This window comes from Leptinotarsa decemlineata, unplaced genomic scaffold (assembly GCF_025532065.1).
Source record: "Leptinotarsa decemlineata unplaced genomic scaffold, Ldec_3_MD MMD2_tig00000882_RagTag_RagTag, whole genome shotgun sequence".
Lineage (NCBI taxonomy): Eukaryota > Metazoa > Arthropoda > Insecta > Coleoptera > Chrysomelidae > Leptinotarsa > Leptinotarsa decemlineata.
Genome location: NW_027412556.1, coordinates 6602217 through 6615640, shown reverse-complemented (window position 1 = coordinate 6615640; position 13424 = coordinate 6602217).

The window sequence follows — 13424 nt, the reverse complement described above, 5'->3', positions numbered from 1 at the left end:
AGGTTTCAAGGTTAACCCGTTGAACTGGGATTTTATTTGACAATTGAACAGAAAGCAATTTCGAGCACATGAAGAGAATCTACTGTTATATCTGACCGTAAAGTAAACATAACTAAGGCACATTTCGACTAAAGTTATGGTGTCCTCAATCAACATTGAGTTTCTGTTATACCGTACGATTTTTTTCCAGCAATTGTCTAGCGAAAGAGTATTATTTTATACTTGTGAAAACTGACAATCACATTTATTGTTCAACTTTATCATATTCTCCCACCATACAGAAGAAGAAATACAATGCATTACACATGTCGTATGTAATATGTTAATTTCAAGTGTTGGAATTGGATTAATATACAGATATATTTTGAAAATCCGTTTTTTGGTTCAATTCCAGAATCTGGAGTCCCGTCTTTTCGTTATTATGATTCTGGAAATGGAGTGTTTAGGATTCTCAAACTTTCGAACTAGTTCAAAGAAAAGCTAAAAAAGCTTGAGCAGTATAACTTTTTTACAGCTGTACTTTTCTATTCAATCTTTATTAACTCCTCACGAATGAATTTGAGGTTTTGAGGTGTATGCTGAAAAGGAATTGAAGGATTAATATGCTAGTTTGTTATATTCAAAATTGACAATCTCATTCGCATTTCCTTTCATCTTCGTATACAGGCTGGGTTAGGTTAGTTTTGTAAAAGCTGGGCCCAAATGTCGATATCAGAAATGAATTCACTATAGAAAGTTCCACCTTTATTATAATTACCTCAGCATGATCATTATGTAATTTCAAAAATTTTGGCCGTATTTATAAGTTTACTTCTGATTACACAAGTCTGCGATTCAAACATTGTAGGATATTTAACTAGTGATTTCAACAGTATTTTGTGTGCAGATTACGGAAAAAATAGTGGAAAAATTCTATCACCTATAGATAAGTCACAAATTTCACCTGAAATTTTCTTATCAAATGGGATTTCAGGTTCGGTATGGGTTCGATTTTTCTGTATTATATAGCTTATATAAGCGGTAAATTGAGTCTGAATTATGGAGCTTTTATGATGAACAAGTGATGACAGCTACGATCCAGGTACCAGTGACCCTGAACTTTTCTCTCAAACAGACTTGAACGATTTAGTACGAGATCTGGGCCTCTCAAAGGACTCAGCAGAAGTTTTAGGGTCTAGACTTGAAGAAAGACATATGTTAGCCTCCGGTGTTTCATTTTCATGGTACCGATTTAGAGAAAGGGAATTTGTCCCTTTTTTACACAAGAGGGTGCCTAGTTTTCTGCAACAATGTACCCGGCGTCATGGAAATGTTCCACATAACGTATGAACCAGAGAAATGGAGACTTTTCATCGATTCATCAAAAATAAGTTTGAAAGCTGTTCTTCTTCACAATGGGAACCAATATGCTTCTGTGCCTGTTGGACACTCAGTCCATTTGAAAGAATGCTACGAAAATCTTTATTTTTTTTTTTAATAAGCTCAGCTACTCTGATCATAAGTGGACCATTTGTGAAAACTTGAAAGTTATTTCATTGTTACTAGGTCAACAAAGTGGTTACACTAAGTTTTCTTGTTTCCTATGTGAATGGGATAGCCGTGACAGGAAACAACACTATCTCAAGAAGGTGTGGCCAATAAGGAAGGGTCTTATTCCTGGAGTTGAAAATGTTGAAAAACAAAGTTCATTGGATCCTAAAAAAATCTTACTTGCACTACTCCATATCAAATTGGGGCTAATGAAACAATTTGTGAAAGCATTAGACAAAGAAGAACATTGTTTCAAGTATCTTTCTGAAAAGATTCCTGGTCTGAAAGAAGGAGTCTTCGTTGGGCCTGACATAAGAAAACTTTCAAAAGATGAAAGCTTTGTCACTAAAATGGAATTCATTTTAACTTGTTATAACAGGCTTTCTTGGAAACAAAAAAGACCCAAACTACAAAACTTTGGTTGCTGAATTGATACAAAACTACAAAATGTTGGGCTGCAACATGAGTGTCAAAGTACATTTCCTTCACTCACATCTGGACCACTTTTCCGAAAATCTAGGGGCTGTAAGTGAGAAACAAGGAGAACGGTTCCATCAATACATAAAAGAAATAGAACGCAGATATCAAGGTCGGTGGAATGTTAACATGATGGCAGAACACAGCCGAAAAAGAACCAATAGAAGCTTTGACGGAAAAAGAAAACGTTTTTACAATGACTTATTATCACATTTCAAACATTGGTGTATCACTGTTGTGCTTAGTTTAGCTAGGTAGCATTGTTTTTTTTGCTTCCACTTCATGTTAAAATAATAAGAATAAATCAACAATTCCTCGTTTTTTTTTTGTACTTTTTCAATTATCTCATCCTTATTTTGTAGGAAAACCTTACGTGATAGATGAAAACAAATGTCATTTTTTAAATCAGCGCAAAAAACTACATGAATTTTTTTTTAAATTTTTGTTCAATTGTTGTATTCTATTTAATTTCAGGTTTTTTTGCTCTTTGAATTTTTTCTGGGATTTCAAATCATTTTATATAATATCAGACAATGGAAGTCCGAACCAATGAAATTCATCATGAAGCATTGTCAATCACCTTCAAACAAACCTTCATTTATTTATTAATTTACCAATATACGGGTTATAAACAGATTAATAAATCCAATCCATTTGCAATATAATCCAATCTATAATTTCAGTTCAAGTGGGCTTTTGTGAAGAAAAGAATAGTAAAAAAATATATTGCACAATCGAAAAACAATATAATCATTATAAGAGTGCCAGTGACTGCAGAAAGGATCATTTATCAATGAAGATTTTTTTCATCCTGAACTTGAACCAGTCTGAATAAATTCCAAAATATTGAATGTTGTTGCAAAATTTGTTTATAGTGTTTAGCATTCTACTAAGTGGTGAATTTTCAGCAGGATTTGTCTTACCTACTACAAGATAAATAATTATGTACGCCTCAACAATCTACCCTGAACATTAAACTTTGAAACAACTGATACCATTTGAATTGGAAAGGTATATTTTCAGGACAAGCTAATTATTGGAAAAAAAAGATATTGGCTTTTTACTTCTCCATCTTGATACAAAAGAAATGTGGTGGTCTTCCAAAGAAAGGAAAGAAGCAATCGATTTCAAGAATCAACTCTATATAAAGACTTGAATATCATGCGAAGAAGTAACTTTTAGCCAGAAACTGGAAGAAAAAAACGCTCCTGAAATAGCTATTTTCATATTAACATTGAATTACACGAAAAACATTCTTTATATTCCGTTCGTATTCCAATCATTCGTAATGGGATCGAATCAGATATCATTCACAGGATTCGTACACAATATAATTGATAAAAGAAACAAATTTCACTTACATGGGAGACATCTTGATGTTTCGCCGTACGATACTTGCCTTGTTGGCTCTTCAGTACCAAATACGGATAAGTAGAAAGCCAAAGCATTTCTTTCCCAACTAATACCATTCACGCCCCCATGTAGAAGCGAAAGAACTCATTTGTTGATAAAATTCTCAAGAATCATGTAACGACCATCCGTTTCAACTCAACTATGCTCAATATTACTGGAGTTATATCTCAACACCAAACAGACACGTGTTTAATCTTCCTCTTGAAGATGGTCACTTGGTGATTGAAACACGTGTCGCGGTGTTAACAATAACGGTTTGGTGGTGGCATAAAACTCCAGTAATATTCCACTATGTATTTCCACTATGCTCCTTTAAGTTCGAGTAATGTATTTGATAAGTTTCATATTCCACTAAGAGAGCCCACGAAAAAATTTGACATCTAGCTCTGACATTACGAGTATTACACTGAATGAATACATCAACTGATATATCAATTGTTGTGTACAGATGCAATTCCGAAATGTAATGAACCGTATCGCCGGACTACCAGTTGAGTCTCACTATGGCATGCTATGATATGGTAGATTGATTATTGTTTTATGTTAATTCATAATAGTTACGTCTATTATATCTTCATGAGGAACTGGCCAAAACAGAAACTTGAGTACCGCTATTTTCTGACCACTTTATAACTTACTAGTCTAGCCTTTTGTATGCGTTCATCTTTCAATAATTTAATTATTTCTTTTGTGTACGAGCTCGGACTTCACCGTCGGAATATGAATAATTGTGATTATCATAATTAATTATGAAAATTAATAGACGGCGGCAATTAACTTTACGATCGAAACAACTCACTACTGGTTTTTGATATAGATTCGATACACGATATGCTCTCTATTTATTTCTAGATAAGGTTCAGTGGATTCTGTCCAGTTATCAGTTTAAGCTTTTAGTCTTTCTTCGAATATCGATAAAATTTTACAAATTATGAGATGGAATAAAATTTCTTTGGTTTTTTTCTGATTGATTCAGCCGTTACTTGATGAAGATACATAGTAATTTCAGAAAGCAAATCACTTGAAAAAGCTACTGTGCTAGCGAAACATGTTTTGATATATTTTTCAAATAATGTTTGTGGAAATCAAATAGTGAGGTGTAGTTTTTGAAATTTTCTTGGATCAAATTATTTTTCAAATCTTTGATAAGACAAGATAAAGACAGATAAAAAATCAAAGGAGTAGTAATTTATCCACACATGTTATACAACACGGGAATTGAAAAAGATTAACCGAAACCAGAAATCCAACGACCATCAATCGACTGAGAGAGGAATCATCAAGACTCTACTAGACCGTGTTTTTGGGCTCTGTAGTACAAAGAAAAGTCTCGAAAAGGAACTAGGCATCATCAAAAATGACCTTCAACGGAATTGTTACTCCAGAGTGATGGTAGAACAGGCTTCAGCTAGAAGGCAGCAAGAGCTCCACAAGGAGGAGAAGCCGCCACAACCAGTACTTGTACTTCCCTACATCAGAAGATTATCGGAAAGGATAAGAAGAATTGGGTCCAAGTATAACATCAGTACCTGTTTCAGATCTGGGAACACTATCCGTAGCAGCCTCACGAAAACCAGGCCACCAAACGCGGACTGCGATTCCAAGAATTGCATTTACCGGATACCCTGCGAGTGCGGAGAATCATACATCGGTGAAAATAAGAGGCCATTGAAAGGTCGCATTGCCGAGCACAAGAAATATACACAGCGAGGAGAAACCAGCAAATCCGGAATAGCAGAGCATGTTAGGACTCATCAACACCAAGTGGGCTCAAGCTGAAATCATCCACAAGGAAGAACACTGGTTTAGGAGAAAATTCAAAGAAGCCGCATATATGTTGTCCAACAACGCATTTAGCCAAGCTAGCGTAGAGATACGTAACATATGGAAACCTATCATCAAGCGAAAAATGGCCAACTCCCGCCAAACGGTCATCTCCCACGGAACCAGTGAAGCGGAAAATGGAAACCTCTAACCAAGCGGAAAACGACCAACTCCTGGCAAACGGTCATCTCCCGCTGAAACCAATGAAGCGGAGAGTGGGAAGAGGTTGTAGGTGAAAGCACTCGAATGACCTATAAATATTCAGATCTCGGAGGAATAAGTCCAGTTATCACCCGAAGACGATTGTAGATACTAACAACCGAAACGTCGTGACGTAACTTGGTTTGGAATCTTTTTTAATTTTCAATTTTCATTTTTTGTTATTGCTTTTTTTTTTTTAATGATAATACAATATATTGAAAAATCACAATATTAAGTTCTACTATGTAAGAAATTAACAAAAAATAAATAATAATTGCACAAAGAAACTTTCCCTCGGTTATCTGAAAGGCGCTATTTTGTTCCATCCTTTACATAAAAGAGGACGTATGCTTCTCCACTCACAAGCGACTTTGGTGAAATTGGTGACACGTGTGAATCGTTGTATTTGTGCCACGCGCTAGTATACGGGTGTCTGCAGTATGCTGTATAATGTCCTCTGTTAGTAGTCCCACTGTGATTTAAAAGTGCATATAGATTATTGTTATTGTTATATGTTATTTCTTTGTAATTTCAGTTTCTTGCCATACACAGAAATGACTTGTCATAGTATTGGAATTTGGCCAGAAAACCCTCATGCCACACATGGTCGAAGACCTTAGAATTATCAAGCGCACCAGCTCTTAACTCTTCATGTTGGAATAATATGGATCCCAGGGGAACACGAGCGTTCATGGTGAAGGTATTCGAGAGTTACCCATTGACGGTCATATGCAGGCAACGTTCTTTTAGGAAGCTGGAGAGCCACACACAAAAATGATCTGACAAGCCATAGCATCGAAGTTTGGCCAGCAAAACCACATGCCACACACGGTCAAAGGCCTTAGAAATATCAAGTGCAACAGCTCTTGACTCTCCATGTTCCTCGATTGCGTTATTCCAAATATGAGTGACATACGGTAGGTGGTAGGGTCACCTGTTGATCTTTGTTTCCAGAAGCCATATTGATGATCGCTCAAGATGTTGAAGCCTTACAAATATTTGAGGACATGGTGGTTTACGGCTTTCTCCGTGATTTTTGATATCACTGATAGCAAAGCGACTGGTCTATAGTTATTTGGAAGATTTTTCTTGCCTTTTTATACCTCTCACCAACAAACTAAACTTGCTAATCAGCTGAAACTGTGATCATATGTTGGAGGCAAGTGGATCAACATAATAAAACTGCCAATCGAATGTACGCAGCTCGCGAAGTTTGAACGTTCACCTTGTATTTTTAACAGTCCACATACAATATACACACATATAATAATAGTAGTGGCAAAGAAATACATAATCACAACAGGAATAATACTTTTCTGAGTCAAATTCAAATTTATGTAAATTAAGTTTGGGAGCTTCCGAAATCGATTTTTAGATCACTACGGGCCACTGCTATCCTACCGACTGCGTCAATTAAGTTTGGGAGCCTCCGAAATCGATTTTTAAAAATTAAACTTCTTCCGAAAAAATCAAAGTTGAGTTACAATTATATTTTATTGGCAATGTTAAAGCCAAAGGTACAATTATAACTAAACTGAAACAAAGAAAAACTCATATTTATAATATCGAGAAGTAATAATTTTTTACATCAACATATCGATTGATTTGGAGGCGATCCAGGTCATGCCATTGAATTATCATGAAGAGATAAAAATGAATATATATAATAATGTTAGCAAATCCAATGTTCCACAATAACAAATAATAACAGTAGTATTCATCGTTTACATAACATCCATTATCAATATTGTGTTTGTCAGATATTATCGCAGTGCAACATCTGTGTTGCATCTGTGTAGGATGAAATAAAAATTCCTGAAATCAAATTATTCTTCAGGTCTATGGTTGAGAGAGTCATAGTTACGTCCGCACCGGGGGGCCTGGGGGGCCGGTTAGGCCCCCCAGACGCACCCTTACGTTGGATGCGATCGGGTGTGGAGGGGTGGATTTTCGGGAAATCCTTGCGGGTACCGCCCCTCACCCCACACCAACAGGATTTCGCAGGGCTTCCTCCCGCTCACCGAACCCGGAATTGCTTCCTTACATCTACTCAGTGTGGCTAACCAAGAGACAGGACCATCGGCAGCGTTCGACCGAACGTTCGTACAAGTTAACTGAGCTCTTCTTTCGCCAGAGAGTGCTCGCGTCGCACACCTGCCCCCGCCAACCATGCCAAATCAATTGGGAATATGGTCCCGGAAGTGGCCGGTCGGGGTCCTAAGCTCGGATATTAGTAGCTCCGTCCAACCGGGGTCCGACACCTCAAGCGTCTGCCTTGGTGCCCTCCAAGACTAGACTCGGATACTAGAGCCCGGAAGGACCGCGAGCCCCGACACCTCGAACGCTCGGATCCGTACAGAAGCAGGCGAGGATCACGGAACAGCATAAGCCGTCCAGTGCCTCGGTATGGGGCTGCAATGCACCCATGAATGGATTACCGCATCCCCGTATCCCTTTACCCGCTAGTGGAGCCGCTGCCCCTAAGAGGCCAACGCCAGTTGGAGATAAGGCTCGCTAGCCTCCAGCCGCGAGCGGGCACTCACCTCCCCCCTAGAACTCATGTTAGGAAAGTTCCCTTTCCAACGTTTGATGAGTAACCGTCGAGGACTCTTTCGAGCATCCTCTACCACACATCATATGTCGAAGATGTTGCGCCCATTACCCGTGTAGGTGCGGGATAGGGCGATTCATCAACAACTTTTGGGTGTACGCCGTGTGGTCTGCACCGCATACCCTTACGTTACACCGAGGGGCACTCATGTTAGGAAAGTTACCTTTCCTTGGATGAGTAACCACCGAGGGCTCTTGCGAGACACCTCTCCCACACATCTAGCTTGAAACCGGCCAACGCCTGTTACCCGCAGATGCGGGATTGGGTGGTTGACCGATAACTTTACTGGGTGAGTCTGCACCGGGGGACTGTCAAACACCCATAAGAGAGAGACAGTGATCCCCCGCCACTCACCTGAGGTGGGTTAAAGGGCACGACAGGAGTAAAGCTAATTGCATTGCCGACTCTTCAGCTAAGGGAGCGGCTGGACTAAGAATTTTAGGACCCAGCGACACCCACGGCCTGATGACTTCGACAATTGCAGAACTAGCCAAATGTTACACCCATGCTGAATCCCTAAAGAGATGGGATGAAATCAAAGGATGCAATCTTGCCATGATCACCCTGGGCGACCCTGGGAAGCTGGCGCCGAAATCTACGCTCAACAGTAAGATTTCTGACTGGCCACTGTCAGCTAAGGAAACACCTACATAATATGGGGCTAGTGGACACACCTCTATGCAGGATGTGTGAACAGGAAGAAGAGACTATCAGGTATGTCCTGTGCGAGTGCCCGGAGTTATCGTCAATAAGAGAGTGTGTGTTCGACGAGTCTTGGCCTAAACCTGCCGGTATAAAGGATATGTCTCCCAGAGACCTGTCCACCTTCCTGGAAACGACAGGATGGACAAGGAGGACAACTCCTTGGGAGGATGTACAATGGGTCACATGTGGCCTAAGTGCTGAGGGCCTATACTCACTCTCCCTACTCTACAGATACAGACATTTATGAAAATATAACGCTAAATAAATATTTTATTGTTTGTAATTCCGATGTTCAAAAACAGCAAACTACAACAGTAGCCTTCATCAATAGATATTATTGTAGTGCAACATCTGTACAGAAAATCATTTCCTATCTCTGAGTGTTTACAAGTTGTGAGATGGATTGACAATAGAAATCAAATTATTCTTCAGGTCTTTGACTTGTGAAAGACAGATGGAAATTCAAGTACCTACCCACTTTCCAGCTCATGCCATTCAATTATTATAAAGACATAATAATGAATTTATATTAGGATGTTTGCAATTCCAGTGTTCAACAGCAACAACAAATAACAACATTGGCCTTCATGGATTATATTCATTATCAACATTTCTTTGTGAGTATATAAGGATATCTATTCACCGCTGGTCGTTATCTTTAAAATCTAATTAGTCAGCAATAGGAAAGTTAATAAGATTGAATGTCATTAAATAAAAATCTTGAGACTTGAAGTAGAATTTGTCGCCAAAGGTGATGTAATCGTGTGCAGAGGACTGGATGTAGAAAGGTGGTTAGGAACGGGGCAGCGGAGTGTCGTGTGGATGGTATGGATCAACTGCACGAGGTGTTGAATTAATTAATTACGAACAAATGAAATTTCCAAACATGCATCTCTGCCAACTACCTAAACAGTAGGTATTCAATTAAAGTACGTACTGCTTGTCATTTTCAGTGTATATTTGATGGAACTAGTTCACTATGCTCGTGAGACCAGTAATGCATTATTGAAAACTACGTTTTGATATGTATATGTGTTCTGTTATTCCAACTGAACATTATCATCTAGCCTCTTAGTAGAGATTATAAAATCTGCGGATTTACTCTGACTTTATTGAAATATCATAAAAGCATCAGAAAATTACGAATTCTATTGAACAATATTTGTTCTTGGAGCATGTCTTACGGTAAAAATGAACATGAAGACTTTCTCTAATTCAGATATACCTTAACAAGAAAATGCTCAGATGAATGTGCATTGATTTGGTTACAAACGGCAATGAGTTGTAATATTCGTGGTCAACTTCCTTAAAGAAATGACACAATATTTGTTAAAAGAACAATGCATTGTTTTCCCAAGGAATCATTTATAATATGAAATTGCTTCAGTAATATATACAGTCTCCTTGGTTGTACCAAAGAGCCACTAAAACAATGAATTACATTCGTACATAGATCCATAGAATTCACAGGTGACCTAATGGGTTCCTAAAATTAATCAGTGAATAATCACTCCATTGATATCAGTGAGTTGTTATAGATAGACAAAAATAGCCTCTCTGAGAAATCAAAAAAAAATGTGACGAATATTATTAAACTATCCATGATAATAATTAAGCACTTTTCAAAAATTAACTTTTTATCCTAGATGCTTTCGCTATCACCGTAGCTTCATCGATAGTACTAATACTACAAAAGCGAGCTATTAGAATAATTTGGTTTCAGAGATACCTGCAGACCACTCTTCAAAAAACTAAACATAATGACGGTACCCTCAATCTTAATGTATCAATCTCTTCATAACCACAAAAACGAACATCTGACCAATTAACAGGTTTACAGTACCCCAATTATGGTGATTATGGAGACCACGCAGGCTGAAACTACACATATCCTCGATCAATACACTCAAAGTTGATATTTGTAATATAATGCCACCTACTGTCAAATATCTACCTTAATGTAGTTTCTAGACAACAGAAATTTCTTGGCAACAAGTACCTGACCACACCAATCAACTTGTTTGATTCTGAATCACTTTAATTGTGGTCTTCAATTATTATATTATTTTTTTTTTTAATTTTAATAACCATATTTCCACATCATCAAATTGATGGATGTAGCCATCCTACTATGTGGTAGGAAATCACATTGAAGAAAATAGAATTGAAAACTTTCTATGTTTTTATCATTTTTATTTGTAATTAACGTTACTGCAGTTTTATCCTATAAGGACATTTTCAAACTTGAACTTTAAAGTAAAGTGGTAAAAAACATAGAAAGTTTTCAATCCTCTTTAATTCTTCACACCATGTTTCTATGTCTCATATATATTTGCGTCACCACTGGTGATAGTTGTGTTTTTTATTCTACTTGTAATCTATGTAAAATGGTTGTTGGTTGTTCATATGTTTGTGTAGGTCAAACATTATTGTTTTGACTTGCTACAAAAGTAATTTTTTTGCATAACGTGGTTAAATAAACTATCTATCTACACACTGGACTACAATTCTTATATACAACAGTGTAGTTACCTAACTTATTGATTAATGGTGAATGAGATAATAGGTAGAATTCGAAAAACCGTAGTAAAAAATGGTTAAGAATCGTGAGTGGTTTAACCTCTTGTCGGTCGTTCGATAGGGACTCAGAATGGTTACCCTCATTGATTTCCAGAGACTCCAGCAGGTTCAATGTAGGTCCTTTATTTCCTATATGGAGTGTGTCGTTGTTAATATTGAAATCGTGATTGTTCTCCGAACAGTGGCTCACATAGGTGAAATTAGTCTTCTTTGTTTCGAAACTTTTTTTATTTTCGAAGATTCTCACGTCTAGAATGGAACATTCATTTGCGAAAATTGCTGGAATATTGTCATGGATAATGTAATTGATTTTCATCAAGCAACGGGTCACTATATTCGTAATTTAAATATTATCAATCATCTGTCGTAGTACTAGGCATGTGCCAAATACTGTCTGTTTTTTCAAGGACAAAACACAAACACTACAGGAAAATCCTTCAGACGCTCCCAGAGCGGTGACTGTGCGGATTTAGCGATTTACATTGGATTTGTATCGCTGCAGATTGGATCCATTTGGAAAAACGTTCTCAGGAAGTTCATTCCACATAAACGCAGTTCTCCAGATGAAGAAATTTTTAAACAGTGATGTTAGAGGTTTACTGAGTCGAACCTCAATATGTACCGCTCTTCTCTTGGCGTCTCCAATCAGGCGAATGGCTCTTGTCTGGATGGAATCTAGCCACTTCAGGGTGTGTTTGGGGCGGAGCTCCATACATGAGAACAATACTCCAAAAATGGTCTGATCTGAGCCTTATAAAGCATCATAAGTTGCTAAGGTGTGTACAATTTTCTGATTTGGAACAGTGTTGCATGCTTTCGAGAAGCAGCCTTTGCAAATCCAGTGACATGTTTGTGCCAAGACACATTGATGTCCATTTCAAACCCTCAACAAAGTTATCGAAACAGAAAGTGGAATGTCTTACCTGACATCATTATACCTGGTTCGAAGACATTTATCTTATTGGAGAAAACAGATGCCTGGGTTTTTGTGGCATTGAATTGAACTTGGTTACTTTCACCACAATTCGAAATCTCTTCCAGATCCTCATTAAGATATGCAACCTCCTGCTGCCGTGAAGATGTGCCTCCGTAACCGATATCCTAAAATCCAATTGAAATGACGAGACAAGTGTGCTGTCGTCAGCAAAACAATAAATTGAATTTTTGTTTTTTTTCCAATAAGTTGTTGATATACAATAAAAAGACAAGCGCAACAGCTCTTGATTCTCCACATTTCTCAATTGTGTCATTTCAAATATAGGTGACCTACGATAAAAGTCACCTGTTGATCTTTGTGACAAATACCGTTAATAGCTTACCTAGATGAGGGTGATATTTCGGAACATATTTATTGTTAGCTGAGACTTCTTCAGATTATCAAACTTTCTGTTTGTGTTTGTTCCTAGTTGCTAGTCCCATTTTCTCAATATATATGGATATCCCGAAAATGATCAATATCCTTGTATATGAAAAATATAATCAGGGTGTCAGCTACGACTGACAGTTTCTTAAGAGTTCTGTTGAAAAAATAAAGTGAATGTCCAAATTTCGCGGATAGTGTACATTCGATTAGGAATTTTTTTATATTTTTATATTTGTACATACGTCTCGAACATAGGTTTACAATTCCAGCTGTTCACCATGTTCAGTTTGTTGGTGAGGGGCATAAAAGTTACAAGTCTCTTGCAATTTTCTGCCATCGAAAAAAATGGATCAATGAATTTGCAACAAATTTTGTGTGAAGAATAAAATGAGGAGCAGAAAAATATTTGAAATGTTGACAGTGGCATAGGGTGATTGAAGTCTAAGTCAGGAAAATGTTTACTAGTGGCACTAGTGGAACAAGGTCGAGAAGATGTGAATGATGACACTTGCCCCAGTACATTAGAAACCGATGAAAACGTTGAGAAAATAAAGAAAATTGTTATGAATAATCGCCGAATCACTATTAGAGACCTTGCTGAGGATGTCGCCATATCGGTTGGCCTATGACATACATTTTTCTCGTACACACACACATGAAGCGTGTGATAGCGAATTTTTTTCGATATTGCTGAATTTTGACCAAAAAAACCGTCACATG